Consider the following 19,019-nt stretch of genomic DNA (forward strand, 5'->3'; position numbering starts at 1 on the left):
AATCCTCCATTTTGTTCTTTCCTTCAATATTGTGTTGACTATTCTGGGTCTTTTGCCTCTGTCTATAAACTTAGAATAAATTTGTAAATACCCATAAAATAACTTGTTGGCATTTTGATTGGGATTATATTGAATCTACATATCAAGTTGGGAAAAACACAATACTTGACAATATTGAGTCTTCTTCTCCATGAACATAGATAATCTCTTCATTTATTTAGTTCTTCCTTGATTTTGTTCATCAGTTTTGTAGTTTTCTTCATATAAATCCTGTACATATTTTGTTAGATTCATATCTAAAGATTTCAATTTTGAGAGGGTTTTCATAAATGGCATTATGTTTTTATTTTCAAATTCTATTTGCTCATAGTTAGTATATAGGAAAGCAATTAACTTTTTTTATATCTATTTTATATCCTGTAACCTTACTTTAATTGTTTATTAAGTCCAGGAGGTGTGTGTGTGTGTGTGTGTGTGTGTGTGTGTGTGGTATTGTTGTTGATTCTTTTGTATTTTCTAAATAGACAATAATGTTATCTGTGAACAAAGACAGTTTTTTTTCTCCTTTTCAATCTCTATGCCTTTTATTCCTTATTCTTGTGTTATTGCATTAACTAGCACTTCCAGTACCATATTGTAAAAGAGTGGTGAGAGGGAATATCCTTGCCTTGTTCCTGATCTTAGTGGAAAAACCTAGGCTTTTTAAGATATTTCTCTATTAATTCCACTATTCGGATTTATAGAGCGATCTGTTTCTAACTTATGTATTTATGTCTTCATTATCATTCACATGTTCATACATTTTTGTGTATCTAGTCATTTTTTTTTTTTAATTTTACTATCTGCTCAACTTAAGATCCCAGGTATTATAAATGGTCCTGATGATATCTTCCATTACAGAGGGATTCTCCTTGCCTTCTGTTAGGCAGATGGACTAGGGCTTTATGACCTCAATCCAAAGAGAAGTTGATCTTAATTACGGCCAGGTACCTTCCAAGTAATATTCAGCCTACCTCAAGTTTATCTCTATGCCTTTCTGGCATATTGGCCATATGGTGTGGCCTTTCTGGGATATTGGTAGAGCCCAACAAGCATCTCTCTTATCTTTGAAAGAAACTGGGAGAGGCAGTTCTGTTTCAGAGGGTTTTCACTTCCTGGCTCACACAGTTTCATATGCTGAGAAGTGTAAGGAGGAAAACAGCTGTGCTGTGGCAGGCATACTCCCTCTATCAGGACTTTTGTCCCTTGTTCCATGAGACTGCAAGGGATTTGATTCTGTTTTTTGGAAGCATTGGGCTCAGCTTCCCATGAGTGCAAGAATGGAACAAATGTTCCAGAGGAATCACTGCTATCAATTTGGACTTCTTCTAGTTTCCAATCTGTCACACAAGCACTGTATAATTGTGAAACGTTCCACAGGTTCCTCTTCCCTTCAAGAGAGTCACCTCTTGGATTTTCTTTCCTTTGGTAGAGGCTCTTTTGCCTTTATAAACATGATTCTCAGCCTACAGTCAGAATCAGTACATGATCCAGGGAAGAAAACAGCCATAAATCACCAGCTTACTTATAAATTGATCTTTATTTTATGAAATTTTATTTTCTCTTGACTTTGTTGCCCCTACAGCTCTCCACTGTCTTCAAAATGTGAATTTTGAAATTTATTTTTTTCTCTAATTTTTATATTGAAAATATTGATCTATTATGAACAGATTTATTTTTCCTAAGAGCACGAGCCTGAGACATTATTTTGGTTCATCAAATTGTTAAGAAAATTAACAATTTTCATAATTTGTAACATTGGCAAAGCTGTGGAGAGACAGATATGTTGATATATTGCTGGTTCAAGGGGCATGAAGGATAATTTTCCTGTAGCTATCAATATTACAAATGTGTTAGGGGCACCTGGTTGGCTTAGTTGGTTAAACATCCGACTTTGTTTGGCTCAGGTCATGATTTCACAGTTTATGAGTTCAAGCCCCACACTGGGCTCTATGTTGACAACGCAGAGCCTGGAGCTTGCTTCAGATTCTGTGTCTCCCTCTCTCTCTGCCCCTCCTCCACTCACACTCTGTCTCTCTGTCTCTCAAAAATGAATAAACATTTTTAAAAATTTTAATACTACAAAATGTTTTTTCTTTGATTCATAAATTATATTTCTGGGAACTTATACCAGTGAAGGACATATTACAAGAGTATTTGTTACAACATCATATCTAATAGCAAAAGATTAGAATGAATCCAAATGTCCATCAATAGGATTATAGTCTAAAATAAAATATTAAGCTAATGTAAATAATTATGGAGCTTTTTGTCAAATGGTATGGAAAAATAGCCAAGATATATTGTTAATTAAGTGAAAAGATAAATCTGCAGATAAAAGTTTAAGGATGTTAATGTCAGTAAAAAATGGGAATTCTAGGAAATATGTATTTGTACCTAATATTATAACATGTAGCTGGAGATACAGAAGAGACTAGTAATACTGAACGCTCACCGAGGTATGAGAGAAAAGAAACTGAGTGGATGGAAGGTGGAGTGTAGGAAGAAAACTTTTCACTATATTCTTTTATAAATAGATATAGATACACCATGTGAGTGTGTAACCCATTCACAAAACAATATATACATCTAAGAAGTAATGAAATGGTGAAATTCATAACCTTTCTAAGAGAAAGAGTAAATAATGTCACAAATCACATTGAAAACAAGACAAATTTATCATGACTCCAGAATCATACAGTATATTTTACTCAAGCCTGACCAAAATCTAGAGAAAACACACATAATGGGCTATGAGCCAAAAAACTGAGGATTGAAAACTCACAGATGATGTTGGCTTCTCTCAGATACAGCAGCAATCGTAACTTCCAAAACTAGTCAGGTAATGGCAACCACATTCATTGAAGGGAAGGGAACATCTTACCCCAGGAAATAAACATTTAATAACCTAAGTCTCAGTGAATCCCACCCACACAACCAAATTACATTTTTCAGCAGTGGTAAGTATGAGCAAAATCTCCTAGAAGACAACAACATTTCAGGATAAAAAAGATACACTCTTTATCAAATTAACAGAGAAGTGTGGCTGGAAACTTAATGGAAGCTCTAGGCATTAGACCAATTTACAGAAGAAAAAGAAAAGATTACATGTCCAAGGAGTTTGTATCTTAGAAACAAAATTTGCAAAATTTGCAAAATAGACTGATATTTCTCAGAGGAAAAGCAAGATGAGTGAGTGTCTTTGCCATTGCTCAATGAAGAACTTGCAACTGTTTATTCTCAATATTTGACAACATCTCAGAATCCAATTAAATGTCCTTTGGAGTCTTAGCAGCCTCCAAGTGTTCTATTTTAGTGGACAGAGAACTGGTCTGAAAGTTAGGAAGGCATAGATTCCAATCTCAGCAGTCCCATTAGCAGATCTTGGGGCAATCCATTTCTTCTCTGCATGCATTCATTTCTTCCTCTGAAAAATAAGGTCTTTGATGTAGATAATCTCTATAATGCCTTCGGGCTTCACATACTAGGATTCTATACATTGAAAGAAATAAAGATCCTTAAGAGTGATTCAAGCGACTCCATTCTTTATATTGAACTGCATAAAGCAGGTCACATAGATTATCTGGTTTACACTCAGAAACAAACTGGCTTAGAAATCTAGCTAAGTCCTTTTCTCTTTGGGTCTTGAGAGGTCTCAATTGTAGAACAAAGGAATTGAACTAGATAACCTGAGTACATTTTAAATAAGACACATTGTTGATGAGCTCAAGATAAATGAGGTTGAATACCTTGATGTTGGAAAACTTATTGGTCTTGGTTAGTTAATGATTTTATTTATATATTGAATAAACACTGTCCCGACCAAAAGCGATTGGCCTAAATATTTAGGGCACATTTTTTCTGCTCTTTCTCCTTTCTAAGCCAGCCAGTCTTCATCATTCCAATGCGTACAGAGTAAGAGAACAGAAAATTAGAGAAAAAGAAAGAGATCTGGGAACTGCAGCATTTCTCAGGGTGTATCTAAGCATGAGCAGTGACAGGGACTCTAGCATCCTCAATGTGATCTCCTTTCATCAACCAACAACTTCTCAGAGTTAACACAAACATGTCTTCTGATGAAATCACTAGTATGTGAAAAAACCCTGCTCTCTTCCTTTTTATTCTAGTTAGCATTTACGGGACACTTATGAGCTGCCTACATATTATATTAACCCTGTCTCTATATTATCCCATTTAATCCATACGACAATCCTGAGATACTAGTATTATAACTCCAGTTTACAATAGAGAAAATTAAGACTTAGAGAGGCTAAGCTTCTAGCTGAGATCACACAGGTAGTCTCAAGCATCTAGGAGCAGAACCAAGCTTCAAAGTTATATTTTCAAACTCCAAAGACTCCACTGCCACTCCATTGCCTTGCCTTGTCTCCATTTAAGGATATTTGCAAACATGAAACATTATTATCTTTGTTTGTTTTTACATGTCTCCCTCACTATCTGAGCTTTCACTATCCAAATATTTGCTTTAACGATCTGCAAAAATCTTTCATCAAAAACTCACCATCCAAACCGAAAACCTAGTCTAACAAATTTGTCACGCATACACTCACTTCTGTTGTTTGCAAGTCTGGGCAGAAGGAAGCAGAGTATGCTACAGCATTATCTCAGCCATTCTTCCCACAGGGCTACATCAAGGGCTCCTATTACTTAAATGTGTCATACTTCACTCATATCTTCCTCACATGATGAAGTGAAATGTTTTAAAGAAAGTACAAAAGTTAGTGAATAAAATAAGAAAAGTAAATAGAGTATTAACTAATTAATTAATTAAAGAGCCTAGCAAAGCCTACACGTTAGAAAAATGGGAAGTAATAAAGTGAACTGAGGGAGGAGAAAGCTGTCATTCTCTTCTGGACATATTCCAAAGAGGCCTGCACTCTATCCATCTAAGGCGACGACTGTAATCAATGTCACCCATGACTCCACGTTACCAAAAACGAACAGTCAATGTTCAGCCACTATTTTACTCAGCTTCTTACCAGGATTAGACACAGTTGTTGGGCTATGTACACTCTCTTCATTGAACTTTCAAGATGGTTCTCCTGGTCCTCTTCTTAGTTAAATGACTGCTGATTCTCAATTTTCCATCGTCTGGATGCTGGAGGGACCCAGACGTCAGTTTCTGAAGCTTCATCTTCTCTCTGTCTACATTTGCTCCCAAGGTAACCTCATCCAATTTAAACGCTACATATAAACAGCTGACTATTAAGTCTTAATCTTCAGTCTGACATCCTTGTTGTACTTCATCGCAGCTCTCTGTACCTTATACTCCTAATTTCTGTCCAGACCTAAAAAAGAAAAAGACTGATTTGTAGTATTTGATGAATTTTTGGCACCAAGGAACCCAACGCATGGCCAGTTTTCAAGGCACCATTGTGGTATTTGCTCTTTTGAAACAGTAGTATTTGTTTCCACATATCACTGGGTATCTCTAACGGTACTTGAAATCTGCAACTCTGATTCTTGGATGTTAAGGAGGCTTCTCAAACTTATGACCGAAATGCAATTTTGAGGCTCTCTCTTTTCAAACCTAATCTGCCACAAATCTCAAATGACACCATCATTTCCCCAATTTCTCAGGCAAAATTTCTTGGGAAAAAGTCTATGACTTTCTCTGTTAACTCTCAGCTTGAAAGATTCTAAAAGGAGTTTCCCAAACTACTAAAAACCTGGAGGTAAAATTATTCTGGAACATTGGCCACTGTCCCAGTTTTAGCTCCTGAAGAACTTGTAGACTGAGAGCTTGGTTTTAGACGAAGAAAGCTCAACACTGGAGAAAATCTCTCAAAAAGAAGCACATGCCATCTTACTTAAAGTATTACCTGGATGTGAGGTCATGTACAAAAAGGGCAACGGTGCGATAAGAGTTGAACTTTCTACATACTGTAATGCCCACCCTTGCAAGAGAGTGACGCGGACCGTTTTGGCGCCCACTAGGGACCATGAGAACCCAGGCAATTCATGGCTGAATTCGTGCTACATATGCTCCTGCCCTGTGTGGCCACATCGTTGCTGATAGGATCTTGTATTTCAGGGTAACTAGAATGGATGTTTAATCTAATCATGCTTCTGTGTATTTGCACGTGTTTGTGTGAGCCTGTGTTTTCTTCACGCCAATTAGTAGCTCACCAGAAAACCTGTCTTCCACATACGAGCAGGATCAGAAACCAGAAATAGGTCCGGACTCTCCATGTTTACTACAAAAATTTTCAGACACATAGAGAATCATATAAGGTAATATAATGTACCCGACATGGAGATTTAATATGCGATCACAATTTTGAGATGTTTATTGTGGATCCTTTTAACAAGATTTGCATAGTTACAGCTATTTTTGTGCCCCTACTGGAACCCATCCCTTTCCTTCTTTTTCAGATACAACTATTATATATGTATTATAGATACATGAAGGTAATATGTATTCCCAGGAAGAAGAGTTATTCTGTGAATGTGTGGGTAGTCACACACATTCCTGGTGCTACTAAATCCTGATGGAAATATATGGCTGTGTGCAACTCTGATCCTGTAGGAGTTATTGTTGTATCATTCTTCCTGCCAGAAACATCTCCAGCCTGTTTCTAGAAAGAATTTCCAAAAATAGTCTCTCCAATATTAGTGGGACTGTCAGAAATGTCCTCCCTCTTTGGGAGGAGCTCCTTAGGCAATCCAACACCTGTTCTCCCTTCCCTCATCTTGCTTGTCTCCTCAAAGAAAATACTTTTAGAGAACACTTTCAAACTAGTTTTATGTTTTCAAAGTCCAGTGTTCTTTGAGTTTCTTTTCTGCCCCAAAGTTCTCTCACATAATCACAGCTATGTTTCAAAATGACTTTATTCTAGGTATAGAGTGTCCAGCTTGCTTCCAGTTCAGATTTGCCCCCTGAAGGAGTCTTGGATATCTCCACGAGTACCCTTATGTGGAACAAATAGGAAAAAATCATAGCTACATGATCAGATATGCAAAAAAAAAATATGTACAATTTAAAACAAATATATGACATGCATGTTAGTATAGTTTATATTAACATATATTCATGGTATACTATGTACTTTTATTTTAAATGCACATATATATATATATTTAAAAGCACATATTTTGTTATATACTTATAAAACTGGGTTCCTATAACATTGTTGTTTCTCTCATTTGAAGCCTGCATAGTAAGTTATCTGCTTCAGGTGATGTATGCATTATATTCCCGATTAGAATGTGGCCTCGTTAGGAACGAGAACTGTAGCAACCTACTTTATGATTTCTGCACTCTGCTTTGCCTTGATTCCTGGAATATAGTTAAGTATACAAAATCTATGGAGTTATGAATTTTTAATCTAGAAATCAAGGTGAGCAATGGAAATATAGGAATTATAGATGCCAAAAAGATAACAGACCTCAGAAACTCCAGATGTTTTTACTCTGCCTTGGGAATGAGTTGACACATGTAGGAAACCAAGAATCTGGATTAAAGGACCAGCTAGACATCATATGGGCAAGCGAATAAAACTGGGCAGATTGAATAGAGAACAGAAAAGTCAAATTTTAGGGTGAAAGTCACATCAAATGTGAATTTCAGTTTCGGTTCATTTCAGTTCATAGCAATTCAGTTCATAGAAATCACTAAAATGTGCATCTTTCCCACTCTTACAACAAAAAAAAATTCTGGGAAAATAGGATTTTAAAATTTTATGAGAGAATTTTATGAGGTCACAAGGACAAATAATTGACCTAAAATATGGAGAGACACACACACCAGCAGTGAAAAGTAAGACTTCAGCATTTGCTTACCTGGGATGTTGCCACTGAATTCCACATAAGCTGGTAAGAAGAATCAACCAGAAAGTTTTAATGAGTTGCTAACAGCTAAGTATAGATTAGTGAAAGGGTATGAAATTGTAGCAGGATTCTCACACAGAGAGTCGTGACATCGAGGCTTTTCTTTCCAGGAAGCCACTTTATTCCTGCCAGCACCGCTCAGTTGGGTTCATACCCGAAGAACTGAGCTCCCAAACGCCCCGTGACATAGTTTTTTAATACATTTTCTATTTCTTTGTCTCCCATATATGGTAACACACAAACATGCAGTCTGATTAAGTAGTCTCAGTTTACAAGGTCATGAGGGATGTTGTCACCTAGGTGCATAGCCAGGTTACCCTGAAGTTTTTTCTTTTCTCTCTCTCTCTCTCTCTCTCTCTCTTTTTTTCTCTCCTTAGGTTGGGGACCCTACCACAAAATTTCTTTGGGCCATGGACATAGGGATATTCATACACTCTTCCAGGATTTTCTTCTAGGTGCTCATAAGGAAGATGCGGGAAAATCCCAAGAAAGCTTTCACCATGATACTGGCTAGGACAGAGAAATAAGAATTACCGTTGATACTCTGCCCAGTTCCAAACCCATTACCTCCCTTAGGAAACACAACACTTGACCTGTGTAAGGAAAAGTAACCAAACTTTAACCACAGCTAGGAGTTAGGAATAGAAAAACAAAGTCCATGCCTGAGAAATGAGGAAGTAAATGCAAGATCCAGTGTGGCAGGGGGGCAGGGACACTTGAAAAGTCCATACCCTGGAGGCTCAGGCTCACAGTGCCTAAATTTTAATTAAAACACCAGAGAATGCCCCCAGGACTCCTTCCCACACACTTAAAAGCTTTGAATGAAAAGAACATTGAAATGCAGCAGAGAGAGTGCAAGAGACAGATTTTCTCTGGAGAGCAGAGTAAATGGAAATTCGGTGGCATGGAAGGATCCAAAACCAAGGTGGGAGAAAACTTCAAACCCAGTCCAACTCCTAAGTAGATTAGCAAAAATCACCATGTAAAAGGCTACAAGAAGAAAAGGCATGATTATCTCCAAGCATAAAAATTATTTGTCAGTACCCACTGTCCTACACAATTTGCCAGGTTTTTAACAACAACAACAACAACAACAACAACAACATAAACAAAATAAAACAAACAAACAAAAACCCAAACAACAACAGCAAAACTTATGAGGCATACACGGAGATTGAGTATAGTCTGAAAAGACAAAAGCAAGCAACAGAACCAGACTCACATATTCACAGATGTTGAAATTATCAGATAAGAAATTTAAAATAACTATTAATAGTGTGTTAAACCCTCTATTGGGAAAAAAAAAAAAAAAAAACAAAAAACAAAAAAAAAAACGCCAGAAGGCAAAATACTAGATCAGATAAGTCGTCCTCAGAGATAGAGGCCATAAGAAAAAATAAATTGTGATACTAAACAAAAGTCAGAGTAACAGATACGGAGAATGACTCCCATGGGTTTACCAGTAAACTCAACACAGACAGGAAAGAATCAGTCAGCTTAAAATAAATTAATAGAAATAATTACAATTGAAATAGAAAGAGAAAAAAAGTGAAAAAAAAAAAAAAAACAACAAACCAGAACCATTCAAAGCATTAGAGAGATGAGGGACAACATAAAATGGTCTACATACTTGGAATAAGAGATAGATAAAATAAAGAATAAATATTTGATGAAATAATAACTTAGAATTTTCCAAAATTAATAGCAGACACCAAACCACAAATTCAAGGTCACAGAACATAAAGTAGAATCAGTAGCAATAAAACTACACCTGGATCTATTGTTTTTGCTGAAATTCAAAGACAAAGAGAAACTTGATGGCAGTTGGGGGTGGGAGGAAAGACATATTACTGAAAAAATATATGTATATATATTTGTAAGAGTTACAGCAGACTTCTCATTAGAAATCAATGTAAGCAGGAGGGCAGTGGAGTGACACATTTAAAATAATGGAAGAAAAAAAAAAGTCGGCCCTGAATTTTATATTCAGTGGAAATGCCTTTGAAATATCTTTGAAAGAATTTAAAAAATTCAAGTGTCTTTGAAAAAATTGACTTTTGGGTTCACCTCCAACATATAAAGAACTTGGGAAACTGTGACTTCCATCAAGAAAAACCTGAACAAACTGTGTTTCAATGACTTTTTTTTAAATCTATCACTGAACAGAGATCACACTACTACCCCAAAATTTGGAGAGATGGACAAATTTAGGGATACACAGCTGAGACCTCTTTGTCTGGAGCAGAAGCCACTGTAAACCAGAGCTATAAAGTGGAAGAGAAACTTAAATAATGATTTTGACTAATTGCTAGAACTAAGGGTAGATTAATATGAGATAGAAACTCTTGAGGGCCTCAGAATTAGAGGGAAGCCCATAGTTTCATGAGTGTTCCCTCCAGGAATCCCAACAAGTTCTAACAGTGAAGATCTGACAAAGACCCCCATGTAGCTTTGCAAGAAGGAAGGGAAGAGTAATCAGTATGAAATATGCAGAGTATTCTCCATGATAAAAGACCTATTCTCCAATGGTATATACTGTTTTGAAATATTTATTCATATCTAAAGATAGTTCTCAGAGCACATTTTGGGAAAGCCTTTATAGAAAAAAATGTATATATTTCATCTGGCAAAGAGAAAGTATTCTGTCCTTATAGCTATTCTTGTGATTATTGGCATAGTATCCCTTCCTCTCAACTCCCTGGTTAATAACCTTTGGGCAATATATGTGAATATATTGCCCCCAACTGTGTAACTTAAAATATATGCTTTGGGCCAAAGCACATCTCAAACATTCTTCCAAGAAGAACTAGTGGGTAAACACTATGACATCAGGAAATCTGGGATCATTTGCGTTCCCTGACAAAATACCTTTCCCACTTGTTTGTAGGTGTCAAAGTCAAATGAAAACATTTTTATGAGAATTGAGAAATCAGCAAGCTTACTGATAGACTTCTTTGCCTAAGAACCCAGTTTTGTGGGAGGCAAGGGGCTGACAATGGCTACCAGGTGCACATAAGGGGTCATGAAAATAGTAAGAAGCATGAAACATGGAGGCTGAAGTTTCCAAAAATCTGTTCCCTCAATTTCACAATTTTCGGTAGGCTCAAGTGTTTCTGCTGTGGCTTGTTTAAAACTATCGATCATTTTGGAACAGAAAAGTGACTCAGTTCCTCAGAACTGGGACCTCAAGGAACAATCTCTGAAGAAATTTTTCTGCTTCTTCGAATAGTGAGTTTATTTATCAAGAATTTGCACTCCCTGGGTCAAAAGAGTGAGACACACGATTAGAAGGGGATCTGGTGATATCTCCTTCTTTTCTTTCCAGATCCCTCTGCTAGACAACAAGCAAGATGCTGGTTTTCTTTGGGAACATTTATTTGCCTTTTTGATACCAAGGTGTGCTTTGGAGAATAGGAACATGAGATGAATTAGGCTCTTGTCAATTTACATGAAAACTCTAAAACGCCAGTGACACCCCCCAGTTCCGTAAGTGTTCATTTTATTCTCCACAGCAATCTCTTGTGTTAGAAAAACAACCCGTCCTGTGAGTCAGACTCATGTTTGTCTATACCCCATGGAGAGCTGGGAGACAAATAGATTAAATCAAAGGCTGAGTTTGCACAGAAAGGAAAAGCTTTTCAGGGGTATTGTCACAGTTGTGTTTAGTGGTTCTCGATCAGATGTGTGGTACAGTGTCCTTGTTTGCTTCCTCATGATTGCCTGAAGTACCATCCATCGGTCCCCTCGTCTCAGCCATATCTACCCATGCTTCATGGCCATAGTCATGAGTCCCCTCTTTCAGGAAGTCTCCACAGATTTCCTTCAGTCTACGATACCGATTCCCCTTCCTGGTGCAATCTAAATTAAGAAACGAGCTCCTAACAGAGCACAATGGCCTCACTCTGTCCAGTGGCCCAAGGTTTGATTTTATTGAAGTCTCTGGCATTGAACCTCGGCAGCATGTGCTGGTATTTGGCATGCACCAATGGTCATGGCTAGCTAGTGGTCTGCATGTCGTTACCTCTGGCCTCCTCACTAGTGCAAGAGAGACATCTGCAGCGATCTGCAGGAGAGAGAAATATGCTTCCTGCATTGTCCTCTTCAGCTCCCACATTTATACAATTTTTTGTCTTTCAATCATCCAAATTACTTCACAGTCACCAACTCACTGATGAGGCTATATAATGGCTTGGCAAGGCAATTCCTCCTCATTGTCATTGTCACCCAGAAACTAAGGTTCCATTACATAAAGCACCTTGCCAAAGCATGCTCGGTTGGAAAATAGTGAAGCCAACTCTTTCAAAGACTTATCAATCCCACCCCACGTTCTTCTCAGGAAAAACAAGTTTGTTGTGTCTAATTCTATTGTTTCTATTAAAACCCAGTTAAGTTAATGCTTTGCCTAGAATGGATAATGGAAAGTCACTAAAACCATATCAGATTAAATTGTGGAAAGACTGCAATAAAAAGGTATAAAATAGGGACGCCTGGATGGCTTAGTTGGTTAAGCGTCCAAGTCTTGATTTGGGCTCAGGTCATGATCTCATGGTACATGGGTTCAAGCCCCTCATCGGCCTCCACACTAACAGTGCAGAGCTTGCTTGGGATTTTCTAGGTCTGTCTGTCTGTCTGTGTCTCTCTCTCTCTGCCTTTCCCCCACTTGCTATCACTCTCTCCCTCTCAAAATAAATAAACTTTTAAAAAGTAGAAATAAATAGCATTAATCTGGAAAGAGTCTGAATTCAGATTACCTCACAAATGTCTTTAAATCTTAGTCCATTTTAAGGAAAATGAAATGGGAAGCCATAAAGAATTTATCAGGGGTGAGGTTTACACAGGAAATACAGTGTGGAAATCCAATCCAAAGACTTGTATTTAAGTAAAATATCTTGCCTTTACATCAAAACACTGCTGAACGGTTGCACATTATTTTATGTGTAAATGAAATATTTAAGGGATGCATATATAATTTATTAGGATGCTTACATTTAATTAACCCTCCTGATTAGTCAATCAATGGGCTGGTCTCAAATAAAAGGATTTCTACCACAATGTAAAAAAAAATCTTCAAAAATGGTGCCAAAAGAAAGAGAGGTACAGTCAAGTCTGTAAGGAGGACAGATACACCATGAGGTCTGGGATATGATGCACTCACTGGAGTCTTCCATTTGGTGCCCCCTTCCCAGGTGCTTTCTCATGCCAAGGACTCCAGAATGCTACCCACATCAGCTGGGTGCAGAGGGATCTTGCCCTGTGAGAGCTTCTTCACAGAGATCGTATACTGTGCTCTTTGTTTCTTGGAAAAGCCATAATTCCACTATAGGCAGGTGCATTGGAGGGTCCACTGTGTAGCAGCAAGAGTGGCTGGAAGGCGCACAGTGAGTCTGGCACCTGTGCCTCAGCCCAGGCCCAGATGCCCAGAGAAAAGCCTCGTCCATCATCCAGGGTCAGTGAAGCTTGAAAGTGAGAGCCCCACCCACAGACACCATCTGGGGAAGTGGAAAGAGCCTGTGAAGCCAGAGTCAGAAAAATTGGCTTTGAAGCTTGGCTGTGACTCTTTCCAACAGGAATTTTCTAGACGAGTCACAAAATTGCTCTGGACCTGAATTTCCTTCACCTGTAAATTAAAAGGAAGATAACAATTCCACTCTGTCTGCCTCAGATGTTTTTTGTGAATATAGGAAACAGAGACCTTCCCTGCTTCTCTTCTAAAGGGAAGCTTCTGCCCGTCTCCCCACGCTTTTGTCTCTCTATACTCTTCCATTAAAAGCTGCTTCGAAATGATGTGGAGGTGCTAATTTGTCAATGTGGGATATTTACTGAATCATATTTTACTAGTGGGACTTAAATATCAATATCTACATGTGTTCATCATCCTTGCTGGTGGTAAATTGACTTAGAATTTTCCTCCTTATAAAGGCAGCTTTCTGTGGCCTCATTTGGGGCCCTGACATTTCTATCTACTGAGGATAAGGTATAAGGCAATAGATTCCAGCTCCAAACCACATTCTACATTCCATTATATGTGGATCCTTGAATCATGAAATAAAAGACCAACTATCAATACTATGCACTTTATATGCCATCTGATTATTCATGGTTCGTATAACAGCTTTGGTCAGAAACATAAAGGATAATAGAAGTTAAATGATCAGGGGTGCCTGGGTGGCTCAGTCTGCTAAGCAACTGACTCTTGGGTTCGGCTCAGGTCATGATCTCACGCTTCATGGGTTCCAGCCCCACGTCGGGCTCTGCATTAACAGTGTAGAGTCTGCTCAGAATTTTCTCTCTCTCCATCTCTCTCTGCCCCTTGCCAACTCATGCTCTCTCTCTCTCTCTTTCTCCAAGTAAATAAATAAACTTAAAAAAAGACCAGACAACAATCAAAAACAATCCAAACCTCTAACAGTCAAGATCAGAAATAAATGCCTTATGAAATAGTTGATTACATACAAAACAGAATAACAAGATACACATGATAAATATAACTATTTCAGAGTCATCAACTGTTGCAAAGGGAAAGGAGAAGACATCAGTTTCTTGTAGAAATGCGGAACTGTGACCTTGACCCTGTTTGACCCCTGAAAAGTTGTATCTCACTTTCACCAAGAGTACAGCATGGCTTAGATGACCACTATGCTTTTTATTGACCAAATATGAGGTGTTCTGTTTTGTTATTGTTGTTGTTCAAGCAAGATATCTCAGACAACAAAATTCAGTTGCTTATGCCTCCATTTCCCCAACTGTAAAAGTAGACTTCACTGGAGAAGTTCTTGCTTCAGCAAGGAGTTTGGTGGAACAGTGAGATAATAACTAGGAAAGTTCTTTGTAAAGCACAAAGCAGAAATGCACATAAAAATATATACATACACAGGCACACACACATATACAAAATGCATATATATATATATATATATATATATATATATATATATATACACACACACATTATAAGTAAAATTTTTTTTATAATTTATTCATTTTTTAAGAGAGAGATAATGAGAGAGAGAGAGAGTGTACAAGCTGGGGAGGGGCAGAGAGAGAGAAACAAAATCTGAAGCCAGCTCCAGGCTCTGAGTTGTTAGCACAGAGCCCAATGCAGGGTTCGAACTCAGGCTTGAACTCACGAACTGGGAGATTATGACCTGAGCTGAAGTTGGACACTTAACCAACTGAGCCACCCAGACACCTTTTTTTAAAATTATTATTATTGTAATTTTTGGGACAGGATATGTGACCCTGTCCCTTTCTTTAAGCATGCTTCTTAGAAGAAAATTTTTATGCTTGTTTATTTATTTATTTATTTTAATTTTTTTTTTAACATTTATTCATTTGTGAGAGACAGCACAAGCAGGGTAGGGGCAGAGCGAGAGCAAGACACAGAATCTAAAGCAGGCTCCAGGCTCTGAGCTGTCAGCACAGAGCCTGATGTAGGGCTCAAAGCCACCAACCGTGTGATCATGACCTGAGCCAAAGTTGGATGCTTAACCAACTGAGCCACCCAGGCACCCCTCTTTAAGCGTGCTTTTCGAGCACCTGATATGAGCCAAACACACTGTAACATTTGTGTAGCACGTGTTCTTTCATGGAAACCTCACACCAACTCGTTTGAGATAAGAATTATTGCCATCTCTTACAGATAAGAAATATAAGGCTTGGGGGGGATTCTCTTCAATGGGCATAGGGCCCGATGTGGCCATTTTTCAGAGCTACTGACTGAGTTGTAATGAGTAAAGTTGTGTGGGTTGTTATCCCTAAACCCCCTACCACCTGTTTTAACCAAATCACCTTGTGTGGCATATGGTGGAGCTAGATGTAGACCAATAGAGGAGTTTGAAGTTTTATTATATTCATCGTGTTCTGGAGAGAACAGAGTGCACCATGAGAGTCCACATGGAGAAGGACCAGCATCAGTCCCAAGGCAGAGAGATTGGAACCGTGAGCACGCACTTGCGTTGTGGCTCCTGCAGGAAGGAATGGGCAACGCTAACAGCTTTAAGATTGGATGATGTGAACAATGTAAATAAATTCAGCAGGCTCTAGGGCCTAGGGTCTTCCCTTGGTTGTCTGGCACTTGGCCTTGGGGCAGTTAAGGCAGGCATATCATGGTCTGAAGTATGACCTCCTGATAAAGGAAGACAATTGGGTTCTCAACTGGCTGTTCAATAAGAACAGCTGACCAGCCTCCAGCCAGAACCTCCAAACTGGGTCAAGATAACACACACACACACACACACATTTTACCATAGCACTTAATATTTGGAGGGTACATTTGACAATTTATTATATATTTTTCCTGTTTGAAAGAAAATTGAGAAGATAGAAAACGACATGGCAACATAAAAAGGAAGTGAGAGATTTGGCCAAGGGTCAAATCTCAGCTGTCTTGCTTACTAGCCAAATAAACTCCAACAATGTATTTACCTTCTTTATGTCCCTTTTTTTCCCCACATATATAATACTAGTATTTAATTGGATATGCCTTATAGTAAGTTCTCTACATATGTTAGCTTTAAAAAATTCAGCATCTACATAGGGACCCTTGTACCCCAATGTTTATAGCAGCACTCTCAACAATAGCCAAATTGTGGAAAAAGCCTAAATGTCCATCAACTGATGAGTGGATAAAGAAATTGTGGTTTATATACACGACGGAGTACTACGTGGCAATGAGAAAGAATGAAATATGGCCCTTTATAGCAACGTGGATGGAACTGGAGAGTGTTATGCTAAGTGAAATAAGCCATACAGAGAAAGACAGATACCATATGGTTTCACTCTTATGTGGATCCTGAGAAACTTAACAGGAACCCATGGGAGAGGGGAAGGAAAAAAAAAAGAAAAAAAAGAGGTTAGAGTGGGAGAGAGAGCCAAAGCATAAGAGACTCTTAAAAACTGAGAATAAACTGAGGGTTGATGAGGGTGGGAGGGCGGGGAGGGTGGGTGATGGGTATTGAGGAAGGCACGTTTTGGGATGAGCACTGGGTGTTGTATGGAAACCAATTTGACAATAAACTTCATATATTGAAAAAAAAAACTGAGAACAAACTGAGGGTTGATGGGGGGTGGGAGGGAGGGGAGGGTAGGTGATGGGCATTGAAGAAGGCATCTTTTGGGATGAGCACTGGGTGTTGTATGGAAACTAATTTGACAATAAATTTCATATAATAAAAAAAATTCAGCAGCTAAATACAGTTACCTAAAGCAGCATTTGGTCCTTCAGAATAATTTATGAGATTTTCCACCCTATCCTACTCAAATGATAGCATTAAATGAGAAATTATAACTACAAATTATGGAATCTAAGACCAAGCTTATTAGGATGAAGTGGAAATAAAATGGAGTTATAACATTGAAAAATCTTGGAATCTCTTAAAATAATAGTAACAGTAAAAGATCTGTGTTAGAACTAATGAATGTCTTACCATATCCATCTTAATGATAGAGTCACTAAAAATCAGTGAAGTTGTGTCATAATAGCCAAGATATCTTTAATGTATTTTATTTACCCATTGCCTGAATACTAATGCAGAAATAAATGCAAATAAAAAGTGTTAGACTAGAATAGAACCCAGGGAATCAACTGGTTTAACACGATTGTTTTAGATAAGGACTCCTGTGGTGAGAGAGGAAACCCATCTGTAAATATCCTCGATGAAACTTATCCTCAAGATTTCTGAGCAGAGAAGACTCAAGTTCATATTCCTTGGTTGGGGTTTAGATTTTCCAGAAGGCCAAGCATCAGGCATCCATTCAGAACAGAGTCATCAATAGCCCCATTAAAGCAGAAGCCTGGGACTTCTTTCACTGCATACATTCTGTGTTTCTCATTTGCTTGGGTTCTTCCTCACTATAGAGACCTGGAAAATAATACTGGATGAAGGTCATGACAGCTTCATGGGCTTGTGGAAGTCACTCTTCATTCTGATCCTCATTATTAAAATGGGCTGTATAGGGGCACCAGTGGCTCAGTGCATTAAGCATCTGACTCTTGATTCTGGCTCAGGTTATGATCTCATGGTTCTTCTTGAGTTCAAGCCCCACGTTCTGCTCCTCAGAGCCTGCTTGGCATTCTCTCTCTCCCTCTATCTCTGTCCCTTCCCTACTTGTGCTCTTTCTCTCTCTCAAAATAAATAAGTAAACTAGAAAATGAAATAATAAAATAAAATAATAAAATAAAATAGGCTGTATAATGATACTCACCTCCCAAGAATGTTGTTAAAAGTCAATTCAGGGGCACCTGGGTGGCTCAGTACATTGAGCTTCCGACTTCGGCTCACGTCATCATCTTGCAATTGGTGAGTTTGAGCCCCGCGCAGGCTCTGTGCGGACAGATTCTGTGTCTGCTTCAGATTCTGTGTCTCCCTCTCTCTCTGCCCCTCCCCTGCTCTCTCTCTCTCTCTCTCAAAAATAAATAAACATTAATTTTTTTTTAATGTCAACTCACAATGGCAACATGGTGGCTAGCACATAATAGGTCCAACATAAGTTTTTATTTGGTCTTGATTTTCACTTAATATTTAATGTGACCTACCTTGTTTCACCCTCTAAAGCACCATAATCCCTTTCAAGGTCTTTTTTTTTAATGTTTATTTATTTCTCAGACAGAGAGAGACAGAGCATGAGTGGGGAAGGGGCAGAGACAGAGGGAGACCCAGAATCAGAAGCAGGCTCCAGGCTCTGAGCTGTCAGCACAGAGCCCGATGCGGGGCTCGAACTCACAAACCATGAGATCATGACCTGAGCTGAAGTCAATCACTCAACTGACTGAGCCACCCAGGCGCCCCCCCCCCCTTTCAAGGTCTTAATGAATATTTCTGTTATTGTCCCAAAGCCCTTCACCTGCTCCTCAAAATGTATCTAACATGTTCTGTGTCTCATGGGATGTTCTCTTAGGTCTCTTTCCTCAGTCATTCATCACTTTATGTGTTTGTGTTGTCATTTATTAATATCCAAGTGCTCGATACAAATTATTTTGGTGGGGAAACAGAGATGTTTCAGACAGAGAAACACTGTGCATCACTAGAAGCATCTTTGAGGACAAAGTGCTTTGAATGACAGGAATGATGACACCATTCTTTTTTGTCAAACTCCTAGGGTTGGGGTAGGTAAACCTGCCACTTGCCCCA

At 38.4% G+C, this 19,019-nt stretch overlaps 1 pseudogene; it reads left to right on the forward strand.

Annotated features, from left to right (window-relative positions):
• Positions 1-19,019, forward strand: part of LOC122218537 — a 159,900-nt pseudogene that overhangs the window by 54,394 nt on the left and 86,487 nt on the right.

This window comes from Panthera leo, chromosome B1 (assembly GCF_018350215.1).
Source record: "Panthera leo isolate Ple1 chromosome B1, P.leo_Ple1_pat1.1, whole genome shotgun sequence".
In the NCBI taxonomy this organism is placed as follows: domain Eukaryota; kingdom Metazoa; phylum Chordata; class Mammalia; order Carnivora; family Felidae; genus Panthera; species Panthera leo.